The 27,120-nt window shown below is 46.8% G+C and overlaps 1 protein-coding gene across 1 annotated transcript in view; it reads right to left on the bottom strand.

Annotated features, from left to right (window-relative positions):
* Window positions 1-26,739, bottom strand: part of AATF (apoptosis antagonizing transcription factor) — a 370,250-nt gene extending 343,511 nt beyond the window's left edge. The window contains exon 1 of the mRNA XM_077969533.1: window positions 26,734-26,739. The gene's annotated coding sequence lies outside the window, so the exon portion shown is untranslated. The remainder of the gene's footprint in view (window positions 1-26,733) is intronic.
* Between the last annotated feature and the right edge of the window lie 381 nt (window positions 26,740-27,120).

Genomic DNA, 27,120 nt, shown 5'->3' on the forward strand with positions numbered 1-27,120 from the left:
AGAACTAAAACATTTACAGAAATGGAAAGGAGAGGGTGCAAGGGGGCACCCTTGCTCCCAGGTTGGCCTTGCTCCCAGGGATTGGGGACTCAACAGCCCCCAGAGCAGGGACTCTAGCCGCTGGTTTAGCTGTTGGGGTGAGGGGGTGTATAGTGCCCTGCCAGACCCCAGCTTCACTCTCAGCACCCCAGAACCTCTGACTCTCCCTGCTCATAAAAACAAAACAGGCCGGGCACCGTGGCTCACGCCTGTAATCCCAACACTTTGGGAGGCTGAGGCGGGTGGACCACCTGAGGTCAGGAGCTCAAGACCAGCCTGCTCAACATGGTGAAACCCCGTCTCTACTAAAAACACAAAAATCAGCCTGGCGTAGTAGCATGCACCTGTAGTCCCAGCTACTCGGGACACTGAGGCAGGAGAATCGCTTGAACCCAGGAGGCAGAGGTTGCAGTGAGCTGAGATTGCGCCACTGCACTCCAGCCTGGACGACAAAGCAAGGACTCCATCTCAAAAACAAAAAACAAGCTGATAAACAGCTCAAAACTAAGAAGCTACTGATTCTCTCCGTTCCCTCAGGCACCAAGAGCTTAGGCACGGCCACAGGAAGGGTGTGGGGCTGTACCCCTGGGAGCATCTTGGGACTCCCAGATGGATAGATATTAGGGGATGGAAAAGCCATTCCCACCACAGACAAAGCCTGAAGCCACTGGGAATGCTGAGGCACCGTGGTCGTGGCCGAGGCAGGTGATGAAGACTATCATAGGCCTGTTCCTGGCAATGTATCGGCTGTCCTAAACAGAGCACTGGGCCAGGAGTTCAGAAGCCTGGTTCCAGACTTGAAGGAGCCTCCTCGCCTCACCCACCTTCAGGGCTTGCCCCTGACTGGAAAGGACAGAACCCTTGGTCAGCTGGAGAACAATCTGGTTGTGTATATCATTCAGTTCCGAGACAGCAATAAAAGCCTGGGCCCAGACAAACCTCACTCAGTCAGTCCCTGTGCTGGACTGCACGACAATCAATCTGAATTACCAAGAGGTCTCAGTGAGAGACAATTGGAAAAGAAATGCCATTTTATTACTTCCACGGAGCTGCCATCCCTGGAACCCATCTGCTGCCAAGCAGCGCAGCAGCAGGACCCGCCACGATGAGCAGATAAGACTTGATGGTGGACAAATCAGATTCATTTGCAATGAGCAGCAGCAATTTGCCTGCCAACAATGAGCAAAGCCCTAATTCTCTTTGGTAGGTTCCTTGTGGCCTTTTGAGTGTCCTCTTTTTTCTAACCTTCATGATTCAAGCTAACTTTTTCCCAAGGGGGCAAATGAAAGTGGACCTGCCTAAGTGCAACCAGAGGAAGTTTGGGATTACTGAGTTTCAGTGAATACCATTTAGCATGTGACAGATTTCCAGGTGCCAGTCACTAGCTTCTTAATTTAAACAATAATCAGTCCCATCAAGTCCCAGCAAAATGAAAACACATGAACAATTCCGAAAACATATGAACAGTTCCATAGCATCTGCTTTTAAAAGGAGCTGACATTTTTCTGTATACTAGTCCATACCAACAATGCTGCAGTTCCGCCAACAGTTAACTGTCAATCCATCCAATGTGTCTCCTCTGTTCCAAGCACTGTACTGAGGAGCTGGGATCCAGCGGAAAATGAAACACCATTGCTGCTCTCCTGGAGCTGACATTCTGATGGCCACCCGATAATAATAACAACGACAATAATCATAACACAGCAATCCTTACGCTAGAATTGTGTAAAAGCAACAGTAAAATGTTTTCACTCATCATCTCATCAGAGGCATTGGGGTACAGTGAAAAGAGCATTGAAGAATCAGGAAATGTGGCTTCTAGCTCCAGGTCTGCAACCTGAGGGCACCTTCCCTCTCAGAGCCTGTTTCTTAATTTGTAAACTGAAGGTGTACATATTAGTCCGTTCTTACACTGCTATAAAGAACTACCTGAGACTGGGTAATTTATGGAGCGGTTTAATTGACTCACAGTTCTGTAGACTGTACATGAAGCATAACTGGGAGGCCTCAGCAAACTTACAATCATGAAGGTGAAATGGAAGCAGGCGCGTGGCAGAGCAGGAGAGAGAGAGCAAAAGAGAAAGTGCTACACACTTTTTTTTTTTTTTAAGACAGAGTCTCGCTCTGTCGCCCAGGCTGGAGTGCAATGGTGCAATCTCGGCTCAATGCAACCTCTGCCTCCCGGGTTCAAGCGATTCTTCTGCTTCAGCCTCCTGAGTAGCTGGGATTACAGGTGCATGCCACCACGCCCGGCTAATTTTTGTATTTTTAGTAGAGACGGGGTTTCACCATGTTGGTCAGGCTGGTCTGGAACTCCTGACCTCGTGATCCACCCACCTCGGCCTCCCAAAGTGCTGGGATTACAGGCGTGAGCCACCGCACCCGGCCTGGAAGTGCTACACACTTTTAAACTATCAGATTTCATGAGAACTCTACCACGAGACAGCACTAATGGTGCTAAACCACTAGAAACTGCCCTCATGATCCAATCACCTCCCACCAGGCCCCTCCTTCAATATGTGGAGATTACAACTTGACATGAGATTTGGGTGGGGACACACCATATCAGTGTATTTACTTATTCAACAAATATGCACTGCGTATCTACTATGTGTCAGGCACTACATCAGGCACTAAAGATGCAAAATGAGCAAGACAAGTGTAAGGCTTGCTCCTACGGATCTTACCATCTAGAAGCAGAGACAGACATCAATCAATCAGCATATAATTACAGAATATAAGATAAATGCTGGGAAAGAGAAGACATGAGCTTTTGTAATAGCCAAAACCTGGAAACAACTCACATGCCCAAAAGAGACCAGAGTGACTGAAGTACAAGGGACAGAATGGTCTTAGATGAAGCTGGAGAGGCAGGCAGGAGTCCTGGGAAAGCAGGAACAGGTCAAGGATTTGGCCCTTGATCCAAAGGGCAAGAGAAAGCTACAAAAGGGTTTTAAGTGGGAGAGCAACAGGACCCAAATGCTATGTTAGGAATACTCTTTGCTGCAGCTATACTGGACAGAAGGGATTGGAGAGGCCCAGAGGAGGAAGAGGGAGGTTGGGTGGGAGTTCTACGCAGTGACCCATAAGAGCATTAACAGTGGCTTGCAATAAACAAATGAAAGGATGCTCAACATCATTTATCATTAGAGAAACGCAAGGTACAATCCCCATGAGATTCTACTACAGACCCATCAAGAGTGGTTATATTTTACAAGACTGACCAAGAATACCAAGAAGTGTTGATGAGGATATGAAGCACCTGGAACTCACATACACTGCTAGGGGGAATGTAAATCAATGTAACTACTTTGGAAAAAGATATTTGGTACTATCTTTTAAAGCTCAAAAATAAATGTACTCTATATCCTAGCATAATGTCCACTAAAAGACACAAGCTTTCTTTATAATAGCCAAAAGCTGGAACAACTCAAATGTCCACCAGTTATAGAATGAACAAATAAATTATGGTCTGTTCACAAAATGGAACATTATGCAGCAGTTAAAAAGAACAAACTACTGATTGATGCATGCTACATGGGCGAATCTCACAACACAAGGGAGGACACACTGCATGGTGCTATTTATATGAAATTCAAAATCAGGCGAAGAAATCTGTAAGAATAGCAGTCAGGATAGCTATTATCCTTGGGAGGGATAATGACTGTAGGGAGGTAGAGGAAGCCTGCTATAAAGCTAGGAATGTATAGCTTGATCTCAGCAGTGGTTACCTGGGTGTAAAACTTCATCCAGCTGCATGCTTAGGATTTGTGCACTTCACTAAATATAAACTATATCTTAGAAAAGCTTAATAAAAAGAATTGACAGTGGCTTGGACTAGGAAGATAGCAGAGGTGATGGGGAGATACAAAATAGATTTGAAAAGGTAAAACAATGCTTGCCTACCTTGCCTCAGCAGAGTACTAAGGATGGAATGGGGTAATGCACAGGAAAGGCTGACATCCCAGTGGCTTTCTTGCTGTGAATATTCCAACTAAAACAAAAATGGCCGGCTGTGGTGGCTCATGCCTGTAATCCCAGCACTTTGGGAGGCTGAGGTGGGAGGATTGCCTGAGCCCAAGAGTCTGAGATCAGCTTGGGCAACATACCAAGAACCATCTCTACAAAAAACAAACAAACCCCACAAAAATTAGCCAGGCATGGTGGCATATGCCTGTAGTCCCAGCTACTTGGGAGGCTGAGGTGGGACCAGGAAGTTGAGGCTGCAGTGAGCTATGATGGTAGCAGTGCAAGTCAGCCTGGGTGGCAGAGTGAGACCCTGGCTCTAAAATAATAATAATAAATTGGCCGGGTACCTTGGCTCACGTCTGTAATTCCAGCACTTTGGGAGGCCAAGGTGGGTGGATCACTTGAGGTCAGGAGTTCGAGACCAGCCTGACCAACATGGTGAAACCTAAGTGGTTTCACTAAATGGTCTCTACTAAAAATACCAAAAAAAAATTATCTGGGCATGGTGGTGGGCGCCTGTAATCCCAGCTACTTGGCAGACTGAGGCAGGAGAATTGTTTGAACTTGGGAGGTGGAAGTTGTAGTGAGCCGAGATCGTGTCACTGCACTCCAGCCTGGGCAAGAGAGTGAGACTCTGTCTCAAAAATATAAAATAAAATAAACAAAAACAAAAACAAAAATTCCAGGCTTAGAGCTAATTTTTTATGAACAGCCCCGCAATTAACACCAACCTCAGCACACCCTGAAGGAAGAGCATAATGAAAGTGTTTGCTGGCAGTATGGGCTATCTGGCTTTAAAGAAGGCGTAGGGTCATCCAGCAGGCCTAGAACCAGCATCGGGACTGACTAGGCTGAAGGACACCCCGCGCTTCCTCGTAGTAAAGAGGCCACTTGCTTTCCAGCTGCAGCGTAACCACTGGTGGCTGCCCCCAGGTCCCTCCTTATTCTAATTGCATTGAATCACACCATTTTCATGGGATAACGGGATTTCCACGGGTGACATGGGGTTGCCGCTAAGACTGGATGAGGCTGCTGCTAGTGAAATAGGATGACAGATCCTTAGGGGAAGTCACCAAGAGCTTACCAAGTGCCCTCCCCACAACCGTGTGAGGCAGGCATGTCTAACGGAGAACACCAACCCTCAGAAAGGGGCAGCGGGTTTCTCAGGCCAGGCTGGTAAGAGCAGAGTGAAAACTGGCACCAGACTTTGCAACTAGAGCACGGTGATGTTCCCACCACATCTCAGCCACCCGGCTGGTCCACTAATGTGGCCCCTCCCTACCCCACCACCCAAGCTGTCTCTGACAGCATCAACCATGGCAAAGCCAAATTCACTGTCCTTGCCAGGCAGAGGCTCAAATTGGCAGAGTCACTGGTAAGTAACTTCATTCAGCAGACCCCCTTCTTTTTTATGCCCTGGGGGGCCATTTCATGGCTCACTCCTTTTGAAGGTCCCCCAGGGAGCTGTGCTGCTTAGAATGAGAGAGTCCACCAGGGCACTAATGATGCAGACATGGGCAACTCGTCGTATCTGCTCTAAAAGTTTTTCAGGCCAAGATCATTCTTGCCATGGTCGATGGTGTGGAATTCTGGGTTTAAATTAGGTTCCTGGGCCAGGTGCAGTGGTTCACGCCTGTAATCTCAGTACTTTGGGCGGTTGTGGCAGGAGGACAGCTTGAGCCCAAGAGTTTGAGATTAGCCTGGGCAACATAGTGAGACCCCATCCCTAAAAAAAAAAAAAAAAAAATGTAATTAGGTTCCTGTTTGAGAGCGTAATGGGTCCAAAAATACCTTGGGAGGAAGCTCTAAGTTTGCCAACAAAGGACCCCTCCCGGCCACCTCCACACACAGAAGGGGAGACCTTCCCGGTGGGGAGAACACCTATCAGTCTCTGTCACTTTGGCCTCAGGATGTTTGTCTGCTTCTCCCGGCTCTGAACTCTGAGTACCTCCCTGCCCTCAGTAGGTGGCTTAGAATTCCACACTTCCTTCCACATGCTCAGAGGCCAGTATCACCCTAAAATGTGTTTCTCCAGCCGAGCAAACGCCCAGCTAGGGGCAGTGTAGTGAAAGTCTCAGTCCAGAGACTCTTATGATAAAACACTTTTTTCTTTAATGCAATTTAATTTCCATTCTGAGTCCTTGCGCCACTGGCAGTGGAAAATAATTCAGTCTCAGTGATTTTTGAATTTTCTCGGAGTTCTTGTCCTTTCCCTAGACTTGCATCTAAGTTCTGGGAGGGCACCTGTAGTGCTGGGGGCTGGGTGGGGAGAGTATCACGTGATCCTCCGTGTGATCTCTTCATGCAGGCGCCTCTAAGAGGACCTTCTCTCTTGTCCAAGTGGCACTCTCAGTTCTGTGTCATTCCAGGTCATGATGGAAGGCATGTTAAGGGGTCTGCTCCTCCTGTCGGGGCACTGGATTCTCCACGAAGCTATCTAGATGCCACCTCTCAGCCACACCCTCTGGGCTCTCAGGGGTCTGCCTGGGCTCAGGCCTCATCCTCTGAGGTCCTTTGAGGCAACGATACTGATGGGGTCAAAGGAAGGGATGTTATGAAGGAAGAAAAAAATCAATATTTCAAAAATTTCCCACCATAGAAGTGATATTTAGGAAGCACCTGTATGTAATAATAAACATTTATTGAACACCTAGTATATGCCAAGTACTATGCTGGTGTAAAGAAATAAAAGAGGGCCAGGCGTGGTGGCTCATGCTTGTAATCCCAGCACTTTGGGAGGCTGAGGCGGGTGGATGGCTTGAACTCAGGAGTTTGAGACCTGCCTGGACAACACAGGGAGACCTTATCTCTACAAAAAAAAAAAGAAAAAAAAAAACAGAAAAATTAGCCAGGCACGATGGCACACGCCTTTGGTCCCAGCTACTTGGGAGGCTGAGGTGAGAAGGTGTGCTTGAGCTCAGGAGGTCGAGGCTGGAGTGAGCTATGATCCTTCCACTGTACTCCAGCCTGGGTGACAGAGTGAGACTCTGCCTCAAAAAAAGAAAAGAAAAGAAAGATAAAATAAAAGAGGCCAGCACGGTGGCTCACGCCCATTCCCAGCACTTTGGGAGACCAAGGCAGGAGAACCACTTGAGCCTAGCAGTTTGAGATGAGCCTGAGCAACATTACAAGTCCTAGTCTCTACAAAAATAAAAATAAAAATAAATAGCAGGGTGTGGTGATACATGCCCGTAATCGCAGCTGCTTGGGAGGCTGAGGCAGGAGGATTGCTTGAGCCCAGGAGGTCAAGGCTGCAGTGAGCTGTGATCACGCCACTGCACTCAAGCCTGGGTGATGGAGCAAGACCCTGTCTCAAAAAAAAAAAATGAAAAGAAAAGAAAAGAAAAAAGTAAAGAAAGAAGTATTAAAAAAAGAAGAAGAAGAAGAAATAAAAGAGCCAATGAGGCCAGGCACCATGGCTCATGTCTGTAATCCCAGCATTTTAGGAGGGTGAGATTGAGGATCACTTGAGCCCAGGAGTTTGAGACCAACCTGGGCAACATAGTGAGACCTCATCTCTACAAAAAATTCAAAAATTAGCTGGGCATGGTAGTGTGTGCCTGTCATGCCAGCTACTCGGGAGGCTGAGGCGGAAGGATCACTTAAGCCCAGGAGGTCGAGGTTGCAGTAAACTACTACAGCCTAGGGTGACAGAGCAAGACCCTGTCTCAGAACAAAACAAAACAAAACAAAACAAAACAAACAAACATAAAAACCCCAATGTGCTGAGTAGGAGACTGGAGTGAAAAGGAAAACTGGAAGTTTGGCTGCAGACTGCTGGCCCTAATCACATCTCTGTCACTCCCGCCCTGTGACCCCAGGCAAATTCCTCCATAACCTCTCAAATTTTAGTTCCTTTATCCATGAAATGGGTTCAACATATGGTTTAAATCCAGTAATATGTTTTAAGAGTGACTTGTACACAGTAGGTGCGTAATAAATGATGTCATTATGCAAAAGAAACAGTGAGAGCTCAGAGGAGTGAGTGGCTTTCAGGATACACAAAAGCAAAAAAGAAGGACTAAATGATTTTTTAAACTTTAAACATATACTTAAATGTAGAGAAAAAAGTAACAAACACCCATAGTCCCACCACCTAGAATTAACCACTATTAGCATCTTGGCACAGCTGGGCATCTCAGCCCAGATTTTTTTTTCTAAAGTAAAATCATCCTACTGCTTTTGCAAGTATGATCCATACTTATTCTAAAGAATTCAAGCAATGATTAAAAATTCCAAGCTGAAAGCAAACAAAGTCACCCCAAATCCCACCACTTAGATCACTGATGGATTTTGAACTGGTGGAGTGTTGGGGTGATGATCAGGTCTATGCAATAAAGAGATCGCTGGCTCTCAATGGAAGAGAGTCCAGGAGAGAGACCAGGGAGGAGGCAGGAAAGGACAAGGACTTACCCTAGGTGGTGGCAGTGGCAAAGAAGAGGATGGACTGGATTTCAGAGACAGCTGGAGCAGACCTTCCCATGGGTATTCTAAACCCCTTCCTTGCTTCAAGCTAAATCCCTAGAAAGCCACATACCTGGATTACATAGGTTGGACTCCTGTAGGATTACCTCCATTGAGTTTGAGCTTTAACATGGTGCCCTCAGCTTTTACTGAGGGCAGACACAAGAAACAAGCACAGGAAGACCACGGCTGCACTTGCTGTAAATCTGCAATCAGAGGCTTTGTCTATCATGCTGCTCAGAGTCCCTGTGTGACTGCCTTGTGTGAAGATGGCCTGTTTGAATGTAGTACCAAGGAACAGTTTGTCTCTCTTAAAAAAAAAAAAAAAAAAGGAGCATGCAGTTTTCTCCCAGATAGTGGCAATTATGTAATCTATTTCCCTTTTTGCCCTGGTTGCCAAGAAGTTCAGAGCCTAATTTCATGTTACACAGGTTCTATGCCTAAACATCTTTACCTCTTTCTCATTGTTTTTCATTTTAATGTCAGTTACTTTGTTGTAGTTACATGTTTTGAGAAAATCCTTTATGAAAATAACTCGCATCTCAGAGGCTGTTGAACAATAGGTATTCAGTAAGTATTTGATAGAAGAATAAAGTGGTAAATTAAAAAGACAAATTTTAATTCTGCTTGGCAGCCAAGCAGGGCAGTTCAGAGACAGACACCTCCAGTGGCCATAGGCACAGCCCACAGGAAATGGGGCATTTGAAGAATTAATGGAACCATCTCTTCTGCACTGAGTGAGCAAGACTTACTCCCGCCCTCTCTAAGCCTGAATGCTATTCAGAAGACACTGAACCAGTGAAGAGAAGAAACAAAAACGTGGTATGAGTATATGTGTGTGTGACCAGTGCAGTTATTCTCAGCAATAACCACACTCTGCCTGTCAAATTTTTACTCATCTTCAGAGTGAAAGGCAAGTCACCCTGGATCCCCCAGCCCATAGTTATAATCATTGCCATTGCCTGTATGCAGTGCTTTACAAACTGTATACACACACGGCTTCCCATTCAATTCTTGCAACAATCCTGCAAAGTGAGTGGTATTAGCACTGTCCCCATTTCACAGGTGAAAAACTTGGGGCTCTTGAGCTGTGTGTGTGTGTGTTTTTTTTTGTTTGTTTTGTTTTTTTTTTTTTTTTTTTTTTGAGACAGAGTCTCACTCCGTTGCCCACACTCGAGGGCAGTGGTGTGATCTCTGCTCACTGCAATCTCCGCCTCTTAGGTTCAAGCGATTCTCCTGCCTCAGCCTCCTGAGTAGCTGGGATTACAGGCACACACCACTATGCCCAGCTAATTTTTTTTGTTTTTAGTAGAGACAAGGTTTCACCATGTTGGTCAGGCTGGTCTCGAACTCCTGACCTTCTGATCCACCCGCCTCAGCCTCCCAAAGTGTTGGGATTACAGGCATGAGCCAAAGCACCCAGCCTGTATTGTTTCTTAAGGTAATCCACTAGGCATATGTAGCAATTGAACACTTAGTCCAAATTGAGACGAGCTCTAAGTGCAAAATATACAACAGACTCCAAAGATAGTGTCCCTTCCCAAAATGCAAAAATCTCATTAATAATCTTTATACCGATTACGTGCTTATATGTTAATATCTTGATATTATTAAGAAAATAAAATATATTCTTAAAATTAATTTCACTTGTTTCTTTTTACTTTTTAAAAGAGGGCTACTAGGACATTTGAAATGCTACACTAGTGCTACTCCAGAGCAGTGGGTGCATAGGCCGACAAATGTTTTCCATAAAACATTTCTGTAAAACTGGGGCTGGGCACAGTGGCTCACACCTGTAATCCCACCACTTTGGGAGGCCAAGGCAGGCAGATTGTTTGAGCTCATGAGTTTGAGACCAACCTGGGCAACATAGTGAAAGCCTGTCTCTATAAAAAATACAAAAAATTAGCCGGGCATGGTGATACGTGTCTGTGGTCCCAGCTACTCGAGAGGCTGAGGCGGGAGGATCGCTTGAGCCTGCGAGGCAGAGGTTGCAGTGAGCTGAGATCACGCCTCTGCACTCCAGCCCGGGTGATACAGCCAGACCCTGTCTAAAAAGAAGAAAAAAAATTATATAAAACCAATTGTAAATATTTTAGGCTTTGTTGGCCATATCGTCTCTGTCACAACTGCTCACCTCTGCCATGGTGCAAGAACAGCCATAGATGATAGTAAACAAATGGGTGCGGCCAGGATCCAATAAATTTTATTTATGAAACAGCAGGCTGAGCAGTAGTTTGCTGATTCTTGCTCTAGAGTCATAGAGAAGCAGCACAGGGCAAGAGCTCAGGATTTGGAGTAAGAGAGGTTTGGATTCTGGTTGTGGCTGTTGCCAACTGTGTAACTGTGAGTAGGTTACTCAGCTACTCTGAACCTCAGGTTCTTTGTCTAAAACATGAGGATAAGTCCAGTAGAAAGTGGGCAGAAAACATGGAGAGACAATTCATAGAATACAAATGGCCAAGAGATTTGGAAAATATGTTTAAATTCCCTGCAAGGGACAATGAAGATTAAGACAATAAAGAGATACATTTACCTCCCAATTGAAAAGTGGTTTTTTTTACATTGTAAAGTGTGCAGTTAAATATATGTCCCATACATGGTGAATGGGGATGGAAATCGATATATCCCTTCTAGAAAGCAATTTGGCAATATGGATCAAAATCTTTAAAAATGTATACCCTTTGATCTAGCAATTCCACTTGAAGAAATCTATCCTAAGGAAATAATCAGAGATGTGGACAGAGATTTATGTACAAAGATGTTCACTGTAGCATTATTTATTATATAATAGTAGAAAACTGGAAACAGCCTATTTATGTCTAGCAATTAGAATAATGATTAAATTTTAACACATCAATTGGATCAATACTAAGCAAATATAAAAATAGTGTTTAAAATATTTAATAACATAGGAAAATGTCCCCTTTATAGTGACAAGTGGAGAAAATGGTCCAAGGCCATATATACCAGGCCATGCTAGGAATGGAGGTTGAAAGTACATATATTGGGCCAGGCGTGGTGGCTCACACCTGTAATCCCAGCACTTTGGGAGGCCAAGGCAGGCGGATTGCCCGAGGGCAGGAGTTCAAGACTAGCCTGACCAACATGGAGAAACCCCATCACTAATAAAAATACAAAATTAGCTGGGCGTGGTGGCTCATGCCTGTAATCCTAGCTACTCAGGAGGCTGAGGCAGGAGAATGGCTTGAACCCGGGAGGTGGAGGTTGCAGTGAGCTGAGATCATGCCATTGCACTCCAGCCTGGGCAACAAGAACAAAATCCCATCTCAAAAAAAAAAAAAAGAAAAAGAAAAAAGAAAGAAAGAAAGTACATATATTTGCACAGAGAAAAAGAGTGGCAAAAATGCACCAATATGATGCCAAGTGTTATTTCCAGATGGTGAGATTATGCGTGATATCCATTTTCTTTATTATTTTTTGTGTTTTCTGATGTTCTTTGTTTAACACGTATTACTTTAATCATCAGGAAATTAATCAACCCAATCAAGAAATGGGCAAAGCATAGGCATCAATGGGATATAAAAAGAGTAAAGAAGACAGAAAAAAAGGAAAATAAATGTAAACATCCCCAGTCTCAGTAGTAACCAGGGAACTTAAAACAATGAAGACTTTTTTTCATATACGAGTTTAGCAAAAATGGAAAAAATATGCATAATAGCCATTAATGGCAAACGGATCAGGAAATGGGGGTCCTCCCATATGCCTTGCGGGGAGCATGCAGCCCTTTTGGAGGACAGTTTGGCAACAACTAGAAAAATATTCAAGGCACATTCTGTTCCATTCAGTAATTCCACTTCTAGCTGCTGAGCACATGTGCATGAAAAGCCTGTATTAGAATACCCAAGGAAGCATTGCTCATTGCATTCAATATCAAAAAATCAGAAATAATCCACATGTCTGTCAATGAGTGAATTATAGTAAGTCCATTCTGTGGAATATTAGGTAGAAGTTAAAAGAATGAACTAGGTCTACATATATCAACATGAAAGGAGGAAAATCTGCAGAACAATACAACAGAATGATCACATTTATAAGGAAAAATCTTTCTATACATTGTCATACATATATAAAGGTTCTGGGAAAATTCTACCTCGAAGCTCTTTGAGGGGGAGGAGGAGAGTGTGAGTGGGGTGCAGGGAGGTGATAAGGAACTTCTCCCTCGGATTCCATAAGCTTCTCTCTCATGAAGAGCTTTAGGTTAAGCGCTCAAACTCTGGAGATAGACTGCCTGGACTTAAACCATTTTCCTGGCTTCATCATTTATTGTGTGACTTCAAGCAACTGAAAATCTCAGTTTCCTCATGTGGTAAACAGAGGTGACAATAATATTACCCGCCTCGTAAGGATGTTGAGAAAATGAGATGAGAGGCTGGGTGTGGTTGCTCACACCTGTAATCCCAGCACTTTGGGAGGCCAAGGTGGGCAGATCACTTGAGGTCAGGAGTTCAAGACCAGCCTGGACAATATGGTAAAACCCCGTCTCTACTAAAAATATGAAAATTAGTTGGGCGTGGTGATGCATGCCTGTAATCCCAGCTATTAGGGAGGCTGAGGCAAGAGAGTCACTTGAGCCCGGAGGGCAGAGGTTGCAGTGAGCTGAGATTGTGCCACTGCATTTTAGCCTAGGTGATAGAATAAGACTCTGTCTCAAAAAAAAAAAAAAAAAAAGAGAGGTAATGCAAACAAAGCATTTAACACTGGCACATAGTAGGCCCTCAAACCTCACTACCAAGACATTTAGTAGTCACTGTCATTATGGCTAGTAACACAGCACTTAAAATATTCTCATTAAATACTTGTGCAAAAATAAAAGTTACAAAAGTGCCAACACATTTACATACACCTAAGTGAGCATAAGAATCCCAAACTTGGAAGGGAATTGTGAAAAGTGGGCACCTGGCACACAGCAGATGACAAGTTTGAGGGTGTCACCCCTGGAGTCAGTCTTGGTCCTGACACAGAATCTTCCACTAGCAAGTTGTGCAAGTTCTGCACACCTTAACTTCTCTGGACCTCAGAATTTTATTTACAGACCAGTGGGTAATAACAATATCTGTCTTATGGGGCTGTGGAATAACGTTCTTGGAAAAGTGCCTGACACAGAGTAAGCATTAACTATTGTGGCTGACGTTATTGATATTATGAGTAGTGGCACTACTACTCCTACTATTACTAAATGTCTTATCTCCCCAAAGTGGCCTCCAGACTCCTCCAGACCAGCAAAAACACCTCATTGTTGTGAGCCCCCATGAGCCCCTCACCAGTGTCTGACAGATAGTAGGCACTTAGATTTTCACAAGGTTGTTCTCACTGCTTTAGTTGGTATCATTTAAAAAATGGAACCAGAGGCAGCCTGAAGAAACAGAAAGCCCACGAGCTGTGCAGTCAGTGGCCTTAAATCCCAGCCCTGGTTCTTATCACCTGGTGACCTCAGGCTGGCATGTCATTGACTGAATCTCCCTGATCCTCAAGATCCTCACCAGTGAGATGGTTTAATAATAGCATCCACCTCATAAGGCCATTAAGAAAGACAAATGAGGTAATGGACATGACACCCCCAGCCCTCTATAGGTGCCCAATAATGTTGTGTCCTTAATGATACCCCCCATGCTGACTTAATAGAGATGGCAATGGCATTTGCCTACTAAGCTCTGCTGTTTGGACCACAATTACACATCACTGCACACCTATCGCATGGTATGCCACAACTCAGGCCAAATGCCTAAGAGGAAATAGCCACTTGGAGTGCAGAATTTGCAAACTTGTAGAAGAGTGATAACTCCACAGGGTTTGGTTTGTATAAAACATGGGCTGGTGGCTGGGTGTGGTGGCTCACGCCTGTAATCTCAGCACTTTGGGAAGCCAAGGTGGGTGGATCACCTGAGATCAGGAGTTTGGGATTGGTCTAGCCAACATGGTGAAACCCTGTCTCTACTAAAAATACAAAAATTAGCCGGGCGTGGTGGCAAGTGCCTGTAATTCCAGCTACTTGGGAGGCTGAGGTGGGATAATTGCTTAGACCTGGAAGGCGGAGGTTGCAAAGAGCTGAGATCACGCCACTGCACTCCAGCCTGGGTGACGGAGCAACACTCCATGGAAAAAAAAAAAAAGAAAAAAGGCAGGTAGGAATGGGTAGAATCAAAATAATAATAGTAGTAATCACAATAGCAACAGCAGTAGTGTTGTACCAGGCACTGAGCTAAGCACCTTACACGGCTCAACTGCTTTATTCTTTACAACATTCCTATAAGGCTGTACCCCTAATATAATGAGCCCCAATTTACAGATGGGGAAACTGAATCTGAAAGCAAGAAAGGAACTCTCTCAAGGTCACAGAGCAGGAAGTGGCAAAGCAAAGACCCTGTTTCTAGAACTCAAGCTCCTAACTTCTCTAGTTGGAGGGGGATAGGACATGTGCATGTGCGCACACACTCCTGAGTCCTCAGTCAGCAAAGGTAGGTGGGTCTGCAGCACCTCAGGATTATCCTGCCCCTACTTTGTCTTCTTTGGTGAAGAACAAAGAGGCATCTCACAGCATGTCTAGGCAGAGCTGAGGCCCTGAACCCAGCGGTCTGTGCTCCTGGTTCAGCAGGAGCTGCCTTTTTCCTGGTTAAACACACAAAAGTGTCTATCCCAATCCTAAAATAACAATGCTAACAATATTTCTACTTTTCTGAATGATTACACATTTTTACAGTAAAGAAGAAAAAAAACTATACAAAAACCAAAATAAAGGCTTCAAAGGGTTGGGGAGCCAGGATTCAGGTATTCATGATCACTAACCGTCAAAGTGAAGACCCACCTGTGCTGCCCTCTTGGGGCCGGCAGATGGCGGGGCGGGGGCAAGAGGCTAGGAACAGAGAGGTACCAGTCTGATCTAAGCAATAGCCTTTATTCTCTCAAGACTTGGAGCACACGTAGGCCCAGTGGTGACCTGGGCATGGGGCCTCCGGAACAGCCCCCTCCCCAGACTTTCCAGACAGAGATGGGTTGGCTGACAGATTTCCTTTTTTGCAGGGTGGACAGGGTCTCGGGTCTAGGCATGAAAGCTCTTGGTATCATTGACAGAGAAGAGAAACTGTGGCCAGTGAGATCTGTTCATCACTTCCCTTGTTTAATCGCCAGAAGCTGTGCTTTGTGAATGGGCAAGGAATCAGAATCTGATGTGTCGAGCAGGAGGCACAATGCGAACTCGAGTGACAAAGCCGGCTCGTGTGTGCACAAGTCCACGTGGCTGTGTGTAAGCACCTATCTGGGAGTATACAAAGGGAAGCTGGCCAGACACTCCCACGGTAATCTTACGGGTTTTCTTCCAGACCCAAGAGCCGGGGTTTCAGTTTCAGCGAGTGAGAAGGAGTCAGAAGGTGACACTGTGCCTGCATTCAAGGGTGCAAGATGCAGCAAGGGAAAGCCTCATGCCCAGGAGTGTCACCAGGAGTGTGTGGCTTTGGATGCCGGAGCCAGTGGGAGAGGCCACTGCTCCTTTCCTACCTAATCAAACCTCCTGGCATTGACAGAGGTGAATTGGGGGTGGAGAGATCTGCCTCGCCATTATCTCTGCTCTCGTGGCACCTTCTCCTCCCTCCCCTCCTCCCTCTCTCCCTCCTTCTCTCTCCCTCCCTCCATCCCGGCTTTGCTCCCGCCTATGAAAAATCAGCAAATAAAAAGTTACATTAACCCCACCCTGACCTCGCCGACATAATACACTGCAGGCTGATGCGCTGCCTTCGGAGGCTCGCTGAGAACCTGTCACTCTCCAATGTCCCGAGCACAGCCTGGGGAGCATTTACCGGATAATTAATATATTAAATGCATGAAAAATAGTTACACAGACTTCCCCTCCCTGCCCAGGGAAGGGGGGTGGGATGCAAAAAAGACAGATTCAGGCTGTATACCATCAATATAAAAGCATCCCCCGAATAGCCGTCATAAAAACTGTTCATAATTTTATAGCTTCATTCCTGTTGGAGCACCATAAAGGCAAGTCATATTTTTTACACTCAGGATGCCCCATAAAAAAAAAAAAAAAAAGAAGAAGAAGAAGAAGAAGCGAATGAGAAAACGAGAACTTGGCAGGAGGCGCCTTCACTCTCACCTGAGGGTGAGGGACAAGAAGGCGCCCCCCACGTTTGCACTCTCTGACCCCCTCCTTCCACCCTTTTCTTGGCCCAGCTGTGAATTCTGATGAGTCCATCAGAATAATTATTAATTGGATGATTTTATGACTTTTTATTTGGCCTTTTTTTCTTTTTGCTGATTCCATATTTGCCTTTTATGAGGACGGAGGTGGGGATAGAGATGGGGTGTCTCTCTGTGTCTAGGCCCTTCAACCCCTCTACCTTGCTTCTGGTAGGTGGGGGTACGAAGAGTGGAATGAGCAGGGTCTGGTTGAACCACCTGGATCTGTTAGGGTTCAGGTGTTAAGGGGCCCAAACCAGGTGTTGGAGAGAAAGGAGGAAGGGCTGGGCAGAATGTCTGTAGGGCCCCTGATCTCCCCACCTTCAGCTGGCATGGGATGGGCTCCTCAGGGTCCCCAGCAGAACCCAGATGTCCCTGCACAGACTCTCTCACACAAGCAGTTCAAGATTGGGGAAGGGAACGCAAGATCAGCTACAGACCCAGGCCTGACCCACACAGGCGGTGAGCAGGGCATCCAGAGCCAGAAGGAAGATTTCCTCTCGTGATCATTCTGTACTGCAGTGGCCCAAGAAGACATGGTAGTAAGATGATCTCTTCCCCAAACGCACGCGGCGCGTGCACAGGCACACACACACACACCCATGCCTTCAGAGACACCTGACCTGCTCCCGCTGACCTGACCCCAAGAGGAAGCCTTGACCCCCTTCCTGACCCTGGAGTAGGGGATGAGGTGGAGGAAGTGTCCCCTCTCTTGGCAGGGTCGGGCGCGGGCGCAGCCGCTGAGCGAGAAAGACGCGAACACGCACTCCGGACGCCTCTGTGAGGAGCAGCGGACGCATGGGGGAGACAGATACTCGCGGAGACGCGCGGAGGAGGCGCCCCACCGCCTCTCACGTCCCGGCCGCCTGCCCCACCCACGCCTCCAGCCCGGGATCCCCATGGGCCGAGGGGCACGCGGAAGGGCCGGGAGGCTGGATGCCAGCCCAACTCGGGGCGGGGCTAGGGCGCGCGCCTGCGAAGAGGCCGCTGACCGTGGTGCTGAAAAGGCGGGTGGTCTCCAGGCACTGAGAAAAAGGGGGCGGCTAGGCTTCCAGCCTGGCCGGACCGGTCCAGCTTAGCACGCCCAGCCTCCCCGGGTATCTGTCACTCTGACGGGCTTGAGCCGATATCTTCCCAGCTGAACTGAACGGTTTGTGCCTCCCCTCTTTCGGGGTTTCTGCAGTCTGCCTGCCTTTACTTGCCCTGCCATCCCTGTAAAGGGTGGAAGCTGCCCCACCGTGGATACCATGTCTCCCCAACAAGACCATAAGACCAGGGGATCTGCCACTGCAGAGAAGGCCTCCCTGATCACACTGGCATCCCCTGAGACCAAGGGGTCTGTCTTCCCCAGGGGTCTGGGAGCTCCCTGATGGGCAGGCTCTGGTCTCTTCTATCAGATGGGCCTTCTTTAGGCCATCTTGTTCTCTCATCAGACTGAAACCTCTCGAAAGGCAGACTCTGTCTCCCTCATTAGACTGGGATTTTGCTATGCCAAATGTTATACACCCCTCCCCATATTTAGGCTCCCATGGAGCAAGAATTTATCTCTACCATCAAACTGGGAGGCCTTCCAGAACAGAGGCTGTGTCTCCTCTATCAGACTGGAGTTTCTGCCAGGGTAAGGGCCCAGTTTCCCCAACCAGATTAGAAGGCCCCCACCCTGATCGGAAGCTGGATTTCTCCCGTAAGACTAAAATGCCTCTCAGACCAGGGGGCTGGAACTCCCATAAGACTGGACACCTCTCTGGTGGAAGGCACTGTGGTTACTCCATAAGTATGGGAACCCTCCGGCTGGGCGCGGTGGCTCATGCCTATAATACCAGCACTTTGGGAGACCAAGGCGGGTGGATCACGAGGTCAGGAAATCAAGACCATCCTGGCTAACACGGTGAAACCCCGTCTCTACTAAAAATACAAAAAAAAAAAAAATAGCCAGGCGTGGTGGCGGGCACCGTTGTCCCAGTTACTCAGGAGGCTGAGTCAGGAGAATGGTGTGAACCACGGAGGCGGAGCTTGCAGTAAGCTGAGATCACGCTACTGCACTCCAGCCTGGGTGACAGAGCGAGACTCTGTCTCAAAATAAATGAATAAATAAATAAATAAATAAATAAAGAATGGGAACCCTCCAAGGACAGGGGTCCCACCACCAGACCAGAAGTCCCTCTCAGATCAGAAACTGAGTCTCTTCCATAAGACTGGGGGCCTCAGGTAGGAACATGACTCCTTCATGGGAGTCTGAGGGCCCCTCAGAGCAGAGGTTCCCCCACTACACTGGAAGCTCCCACACATCACCCAGTGCGAGAGGCAAGTATCCTTTGTTCAGCTCTGCACCAGGAAGAGATGCCTGGTTCCTGCTATGGTGGAGCCTGATTGCACCATCTGTGAACTGGACAAAAGGGACTAACATTATCAGCCCCTCTGTGTGCCAGCCCCAGCCCCAGGCCCTTCACACCCATTATCTCCTGGCCTCACCACCGTTCTGCAAAGCAGATATCCTTATCCACTTCTGCACACGAGATGAGACTGACACACAGGACTCCGACTCCAACTCCTTTGCCCCCAGTCCTGGCCTCCCCCATCCCTCCCCTCTTCCCTCTCCCATGGTTCCTGCCCAATCCTGCTGCTCCATTCCTATAAAAGCAGCCATGTGGGCCAACCCAGGGCCATAATCTCAGGGCTTGAAAGGAATCAGCCTTCAAGCAATGGCCACTCTTCCTCTCCTTGGGTATTCAGGACTGTGGGAAGGGGATGATGAGGGCTGCGGCTGCAGATAATGAAGGACCTCTTGTTTTCTGCAGAAGCCCTGTTACCTTGGTAATTCTACATGCACTGGGAAAGGAGGAAGTGCATTGAAGAAAGGAGGATCACTGGAATACTCTGTAAATCAGATCTTTTAATTCCACTTTTTCTTTTCCTTCTTTGTGCCTTTCTCTTTTGTTAAATGTAAACCTATGCTCTCCACTTCCCCCTTCTCATACCCAACACAATATCTCAACATGTTGGGGTTAGAGTAGCTATTACCATCTCTGTGTTATATATTGTTCTCTCTCTCTCACTGTGTGTGTGTGCACGCGCGTGCATGCATGAGTGTGTTTAATGAAAATAGGTCCACCTCCTCTTCCAGACCAGAACTAAAATGGAGTGGGGGGGGGTGATAAACATCCTCCTCCCCCAAAAGGAAAAGCATCAACTAATTTAAAAAATATTTAAGAAACTCTGGGTCGTCATCCACTCGCTTCTCCCTGCTCCATAATTACACTGCAGTGCCTGATATTTTCATGGGACATTAAACCAGGAGTCAGGTGATGGGTTCCTTCCGTCTACGCCTATCCGTTAGCCGCCAGGCCCCTGCGGACCTTGACATTATTAATAGTCCTATTCATTAAGTATTACTCTTGTAGAATGAGTAGCATAATATTGGCCTGGAGATAGGAACAGGCAGAAGGAATAAGTCAAATTAATTTTCCGGAGCAAACGCCCCGGTTCTGTAAATGACATTCTGTACTGTTAGCATTTTAAATGTGGCACAAATGGCAGGAGACACAATTTGAAAGCAAAATACTAGAAGACATGGCTCAGGGTGGAACGTGGCAGCAGGAAAATCTAAGAGCGTCAGGGACCTGGGGGTGGGAGGGTCTGGCCCATGCAGTGACAGGGAGGGGAGAATTTTTTTTAATGGGCATTTACATTAAATGCAGTTGAAGGAGGAGGAAGGGAGGAGAGTAAGCAGTGAGGTCTGTGTGTGTGACGCTGTGTGTGAGTGTGTGGAGGGGTATCTGGTGGAACAGAAAGGAGGAATCAATCACAGTTCTCCTTCTCTCCCTGCTCCTCCGAGCAGATGGTCTGGGGTTGGAACTGACTCCTCTAGTAGGATGTCTTCTACCCCTTTTAAGTCTTTCTGACTAGGTCTAGGGAAGCCTAACTCTTACCTTCTTACTTGATGTGAGGTTTGATCTTCAGGGTAGGTGAGGAGGCTCACTCATTCACTCAACCCTTCACCCATCTGTTTGAGAATACACACCAACTCTGGGCAAGCCTGGTGTTAGACTGTAGAGTGTGGGGCACATGCAGATTGGTTAGACAAGAGCCCATACCCTTCAGAAGCTCAGAGTCTAGTGGTTGAGCCATGGGGAATCCAGGTAATGGTGGCGCCAGGCCATTTGTGATCAGGTCAATGAGAAAGGGAAATATAAAGATTGTAAAGTGCTCAAGACAGAGAGAGACCATTCCACTGGGTGAATCAGAGGCAACTTGCTAGAGGCGATGGCTTTTAACCTGGTCTTTGAAGGAAGGGCAGAAATTGGGCATGGAATTATGGGGAAATGCAATTCAGATGAAGAAAGCAGTATGAGCCAAGACTGGAGTGTCAAAAGGAGCAACATGAATTGGGGACAGTAGGGCTGTGTTCCAGGATAGAAGGCTTGGGAAGGGTAGTCATTGGTGATGATGTTAGGAAGGCTACTCTTGCACAGTCCTATACTAAAAGTTCTATACTAAAAGCATCTAAAAGTTCAGAAACTAGTGTGAGAAGATGGTGCCTCCTTGAAGCCCATACTGCTGTCTCATTCTCCCCATGATACATGGACAGGTGCTTGCCAGGAACAGGGAAGAGCACTATGGACTGCAGCCCATGCCTTGGATGGTTTGGGGGCCTGTCCCACTGCATCCCAGTCAGTGGCTAAGCAAACAGGAAGCTCAGTTTGGAAATCAGATTGTGCCTCAACGAAGTCAGGCTATGAGTATGTAAAAAGGTGAATGGACACTCAAGGGCCACCACTATTCCCACGAGGAAACCAGAAGCAGGACTCCTTTCTGTTTAATTTCACTTGCCAGTGGGCTTTTTTGGGTCTAGCAGCCATCACCACCTACTTTGGTATCTTTAAGCATTTCAAGCATCCCCACAGGACAGGTAGAACCTTCATCTTGGCACTCTGCCTGGAGCTGAGCTTCTACATAACCATGCTCCTGTCCTCCTTACTCTCTCCCCATCCAAGCTTTGGAAGGCTTTTTCTCCTCCACTTTGTGGAAGGCAATGTCTGAACTTACCTGGATCCTGACTAGAACCTGAGGCCATTCAGGATCTGAGAGAGCCAAAATCTCTGACATGTGAACCCTAGAATCGATCCTTAAGGATCTTGGAGTTGGAAGGCAAACATAAATATATGAACAACTTAATGCATTTGCAGTCTTCGATAGGGAGGCATGTTTAAAATGTTAAATCAACAATAGTTATCATTACATGGCAATTACTACATGTTAGACACTGTTCTAAGTACTTTTACATATATTAACTCATTTCATCCTCACATCAGTCTCATGAGGTGAGTGCTGTTATTATCTCCCTTTTACAGATAAGAAAACTGAAGCGCATAGGTGTTAACTAACTTCCCCAAAGTTATACCGGTAATAAGTGGCAGGTCCAAGCTTTAAATCCACGTAGCTTGGCTCCAGAGCCCATGCTCTTAAAATGTTTCACTATGTGAGACCATAGGTCAGCCAGGGCCTAGGGGATTAGGGGCCAGAGAGGTGGTCTGGAAGGTTCTTGGGGTAAGAAAACAACATGTGTTGACGTCTCAGACAGAGCTGAGTGACCAAAGAATCCCTCTTACCTAAGTCCGGGGAAAAAATGCTATCTTGGGTCTGCCTGGGTCTGAGATGGGGAGCTGCAGTGCCAGGATTCTGATGTTTCATAGTCACTGGTTCTGATCTGACCTTGTTCATTCTACCACAAAAAAGGAAGAGGTGCAATGGAAAGGAAACAGGGCTGGGAGTCAAGAGTCCAGTCCATCTCTATGGATCTTGGAGAAGCCATGGCCTCTCTCAGCCTCAACTCCTCATCTCTGAAATAAAGAACTTAAACTGGGTGCTTTCCAAAGTCTCTGCGAGCTCTGACACTCTACTGAAGTGATTCTCAACTTTGGATGCACATTGGACTCGCTTGGGTATCTTTTAAAAAATACCAACACCTGAGATGCACACCAAGCCAAGTGAATCAGAATCTCTTAGGGAGAATAATCCAGACAGTGGTATTTTAAAAACCTACCCAGGTGATTCTAGCATGTATTCATGGTCTGTAGAACCCGGGTGCATTGAAGAACTAAGGCTTCATTCTCATTGTAGCCTCATCAGTGATCTTAGAAACTGATGACCAGGACCATGTTGAGGGAGGGGAGTGGTTTCCAGGTAAGGAGACCAGTACAGTGGACCCAAGAATCCCAAAGTAGCCCCTGATTTTACAGAAAAGCACCCTCTCAAAAATGACTGATTAGAATCAAACCACATATCTGTGGACAGAACTCCAAGCTGGGAATCCCTGGGGCCTCTTGGGACAGTAGATCTTGTGGACCCTTCTTACTCCTGGCATTCCAGATCCTTGGTTGTATAGCATTTCCCTCTAATTTTGGAGGTGCCTTCCCCCATAAGTTCTTCCCAAAGAAATGAGGTTCCTACCTCCCTCTGAATCTCAGTGGGACACCACATATTTTGGGGAACTAGCTAGGCAGGAGGACTTCCTGCATCCAATGCCAGAGGAGGAGTCATATCTTCCCCTCACAGAATAAATACATTTAGCACCGCCTCTGCCTTTTTTTTCCCAATTTAGTATTGTTTAATATGCATTTAATCAGGCCATTCGGTATTACAGCGGCTATGTAGCGTGACTCCCCCCGCGGGCACGGGGGGAGGGCGTTATAGGCCATTAGGCTAAAGTAATATGTATGAGGAGTCACTTTTCCCCAGGGCGCAGTAACTATTTTTGCTCCCCAGTCGTCCCCATTAAATCATTAAACCTCATGACTATACTTTCTGAACTCTACCATGATCTTTAAAAAGCCAAGCATTAAAGGGCAGCTGTCACCCTCCACCGCCCAGGCCTCTGCCGCTTTATGTATTCACAGCATTAAGTCCTTTGTCAGTCTATACATCATGGGGTGGGGGGTGGAGTTACAGCCCACAAGGAGTAGACATCCCATCCTCCAGCCCCCCAGCTCTCCCCAGGGGAGGGCTCAAGGAGTCTGGTGGTATTACCCCCGCACCACCTCCCCACCCACCCAAGGCTTCATAGTCTGGCAAAGAGGCGATGTGGAAACGGGGGTGTGAGAACTGTCCGTGGTTCTGAAGACCTGTTCCACGGACAGACGTCATCCTCTCATCCCCTCTCTAACCAACTACATCTGGCTTTCTCGACTGGCAAGCGTCATTTCATAACCAAACACTTCCTGACAGTCTCTGTTTTTCCTCTATAGTGAATATGATACTGCCCAAGGAAAATTCTGGGTAGTGCAAAGATCTGTGGATTAGGATTCAGAAAGCTGCTAACTGGCACAATTTGGACAAGTCTGAGCATCAATTTCTTCACTGATGAAATGGTGCTGATAATACCTATCACACAGGATTGTTAGATTTAATAACATGTTTGTTAAAGTTATTTTCAAATCCATAAGCACTGCACAATAATAGCATGTATTAATGGTTAATAAACATTAATTAATATGAATTTCATTTTATTCTTCAGTAGACATTTATTTATATTGTTAATACTATTTATTATTATTGTTGATAGATGTTACTCAACCATTTCCCAAGAACTTCCTTCTTCCCTAGGAAATCTCTACAGAGATGCGAAAGAGGACTACCACTGTTAGAAAAAGAGAGGTGGCGTGTTTTCATTTTATTCTACCTTCTATGAGTTGAAGTGGAGAGGACTTTTGAGTCCCTTCATCCAAGACCCAGTCCCTACCCTGTCCCCCCATCCAATCCCAACTCTAACCCCTTAATCCTCACCCTGGACACACAGGTGCTTTTCTCACTCTGCATCCTCACACCTGCCTCACCATTAAAGGGCTGGGTAGGGAAGGGTTAAGCATCTCAGCAGCCCCCAACAGGGTCCTCCTCACCGGCTGGGAAACAATGGAGCCATCAGTCTATATTTGACCTTTGCCCCTGCAGCGTTTATGACTTATTCCTCTCCTCCACTGCCTGCTGCGATTCAGCCTTCAATCTCCCACCCCTTGCCAGAGTGGAGCTGGCCCTCCCCCCAGCGCCCTCCCCAGCCTCTTTGGCCTCCTTCCTTCCCCTTTTCTCTCTTTACTTATCTCTCCTGGATTCCTTTCCATCTTATTCCCATTCTCTTTTATTTTCCCCTTTCTCTTACTCCCTCTTCATGCTCTTCACCCAACTTCCATTTCTTTCTCCTTTTCTTCCTTTCCCTTCCTTCTTTCCTCTCTTTTCTTCTTTTCTTTCTTTCTATTTCTGTCTTTCTTTATTGCCTTCTCTTCTCTTTCCTTCCTTTCTCTTCAGTTTTCTCCTTCTCTCCTTATCATACTAATTTATCAGCTGGCCTGCCAGTTTTGGGTGAGAGCCCTTGGGAAATCTCCACTTGGTCTCCTCTTTCCATCGAACACTCTTAACCTACAGGGCTCTCTCTACTCTCATGGCTACTTTTGGACATTATTGTGTCCAAAAGTGGTCATGAGTTGGCACAGTGAAGGTGCATGGAGTGGGGAAGGTACCACATCCATTATGGGACGGGAGCCCCAGGGGGTTGGGGGCAATGTCATCCAGACCAGAGCAGGGACAGAGGGGCTCATCAGAGAGGAGGAGCTCTGGTGTGTAGAAGCAGGGAAAGAGCACTGGGCCTGGGTATCAGAAAGAACCAAATTCCAGTCTTAGCTCACCCACTAACTAGGCTCACTAACCCTGGGCAAGTCATTTATCCTCTTTGAGCTTCTTCTTCCCCTACAACATGGGATTCAATAATGCCTGCCTTGACCTGACTTGCAAAGTTGTTGTAAGGAACGAGAAAAACAGAGTGTGAAAGTGAATTGTGAACTGCAGGGGACTGTATAAACACGTGGGGATTGGGAGGAAGGGGTTGTATTTTTTCCCAGAATCTCATCTGGCTGCCCTACCCCCATCCCCTCCCCGCAACAGAATTGACAAAGCAGTGATCCCATCCACCTATACAGTACCTTCCAGTTTAAAAAAGCACATTGTGCCAGGCAAGGTGGCTCACGCCTGTAATCCCAGCACTTTGGGAGGCCGAGGCAGGAGGATCACGAGGTCAGGAGATCAAGACCATCCAGGCCAACATGGTGAAATCCCATCTCTACTAAAAAAAAAAAAATACAAAAATTAGCTGAGTGTGGTGGCACGTGCCTGTAATCCCAGCTACTTGGGAGGCTGAGGCAAGAGAATCGCCTGAACCAGGGAGTCAGAGGTTGCAGTGAGCCGAGATTGCGCCACTGCACTCCAGCCTGGGTGACAGAGCAAGACTCTGTCCCAAAAATAAATAAAAAGTAAATAAATAATATAAAAATAAAAAAGCACATTGACAGCTTTTTCACTTTTAACACAGCCCCATTTCATAGATGTGGGCACCAAGGCATCAGCAAGTTTTAAGTGACTGGCCCAAAGCCACAATACTAGTAAGTAATGCAGCCAGGACCCAAACCTAAGTTTTCAGCCTCCAAGTTCAATGCTCTTTCCACCATCCCCTATGGCCTTTCACTTGCCTTCAAGTGCCCCAGGCTGGAGGGCACCTGTCACACCAGCCCCTGTTCCCTCCTGACACTGTCTGTGTACATGCCCATCTTCCTTCAGCAATTGTGAGTTCCTGGAAGGGACAGAGCAGATCTGGGGGGCACTCAGTAAAATGTTTTGCCAAGTGAATGAATGAATAACTAAATGCCCCTCCCCACCCTATCACACAGTGTTGCCCCTGAGTGCAGTGGTATGTCTTACAAGGTGAATTACAACTTGGTCCTCTTCTCTCAGAACTCCAGAAAGCTGCTGTATAGTCAGAGTGGTCTCTGGTCTCTGGCATGAGAGTCTCTCCTAAGGAAGGGGTCCTGCCTGCCACCCCCCACACATGCACACATTGCTCAGCCCCTGCCCCCAGTCTGTGACAGCAGCCTCTGTAATGAATGACTCTGCAGTGGGGCCCAGCAAAAGGACAGGAGGGCATGAGACAAATCATAGCTGCCAGGCGCTAATCTTCCCCTGGGAAAGTCACCTCCACCCCCCTCATCCATCACTGGGCACTGGGCTGCCACCGTAACGCCCCCCCCCCAACAAATACACACCCAAGACAACCACCCAGGCCTCATGGATGCCTGTGAAAGTGTGCAGAGAGGCAGGTGCAGGTTTTGGTGTACAAGTGGAAGCATCTGCACACAGCCAGAACAACCAATGCAAAAAAGGCCATTATTGCTCCAGACCAGGTTCCTGCCTCGTATCTCTCACCCCAGAAAAAGTAAAGTCTGATGAGTCAAAATAAATCCTCTGAGCCATGAATTTGTTTAATTGCCTAAGAAATGTTTGTTGAGAATCTATTTCAAGTAAAGCAATGCAGTGCAAAGGACACAGAGATGGACAGAACAGGATCTAGTCCTGAAGGAATCCATGGTTCAGCAGGGGAACAGAAACAGATCAAGGGAATGGGGAGGA

This window comes from Macaca mulatta, chromosome 16 (assembly GCF_049350105.2).
Source record: "Macaca mulatta isolate MMU2019108-1 chromosome 16, T2T-MMU8v2.0, whole genome shotgun sequence".
In the NCBI taxonomy this organism is placed as follows: Eukaryota; Metazoa; Chordata; class Mammalia; order Primates; family Cercopithecidae; genus Macaca; species Macaca mulatta.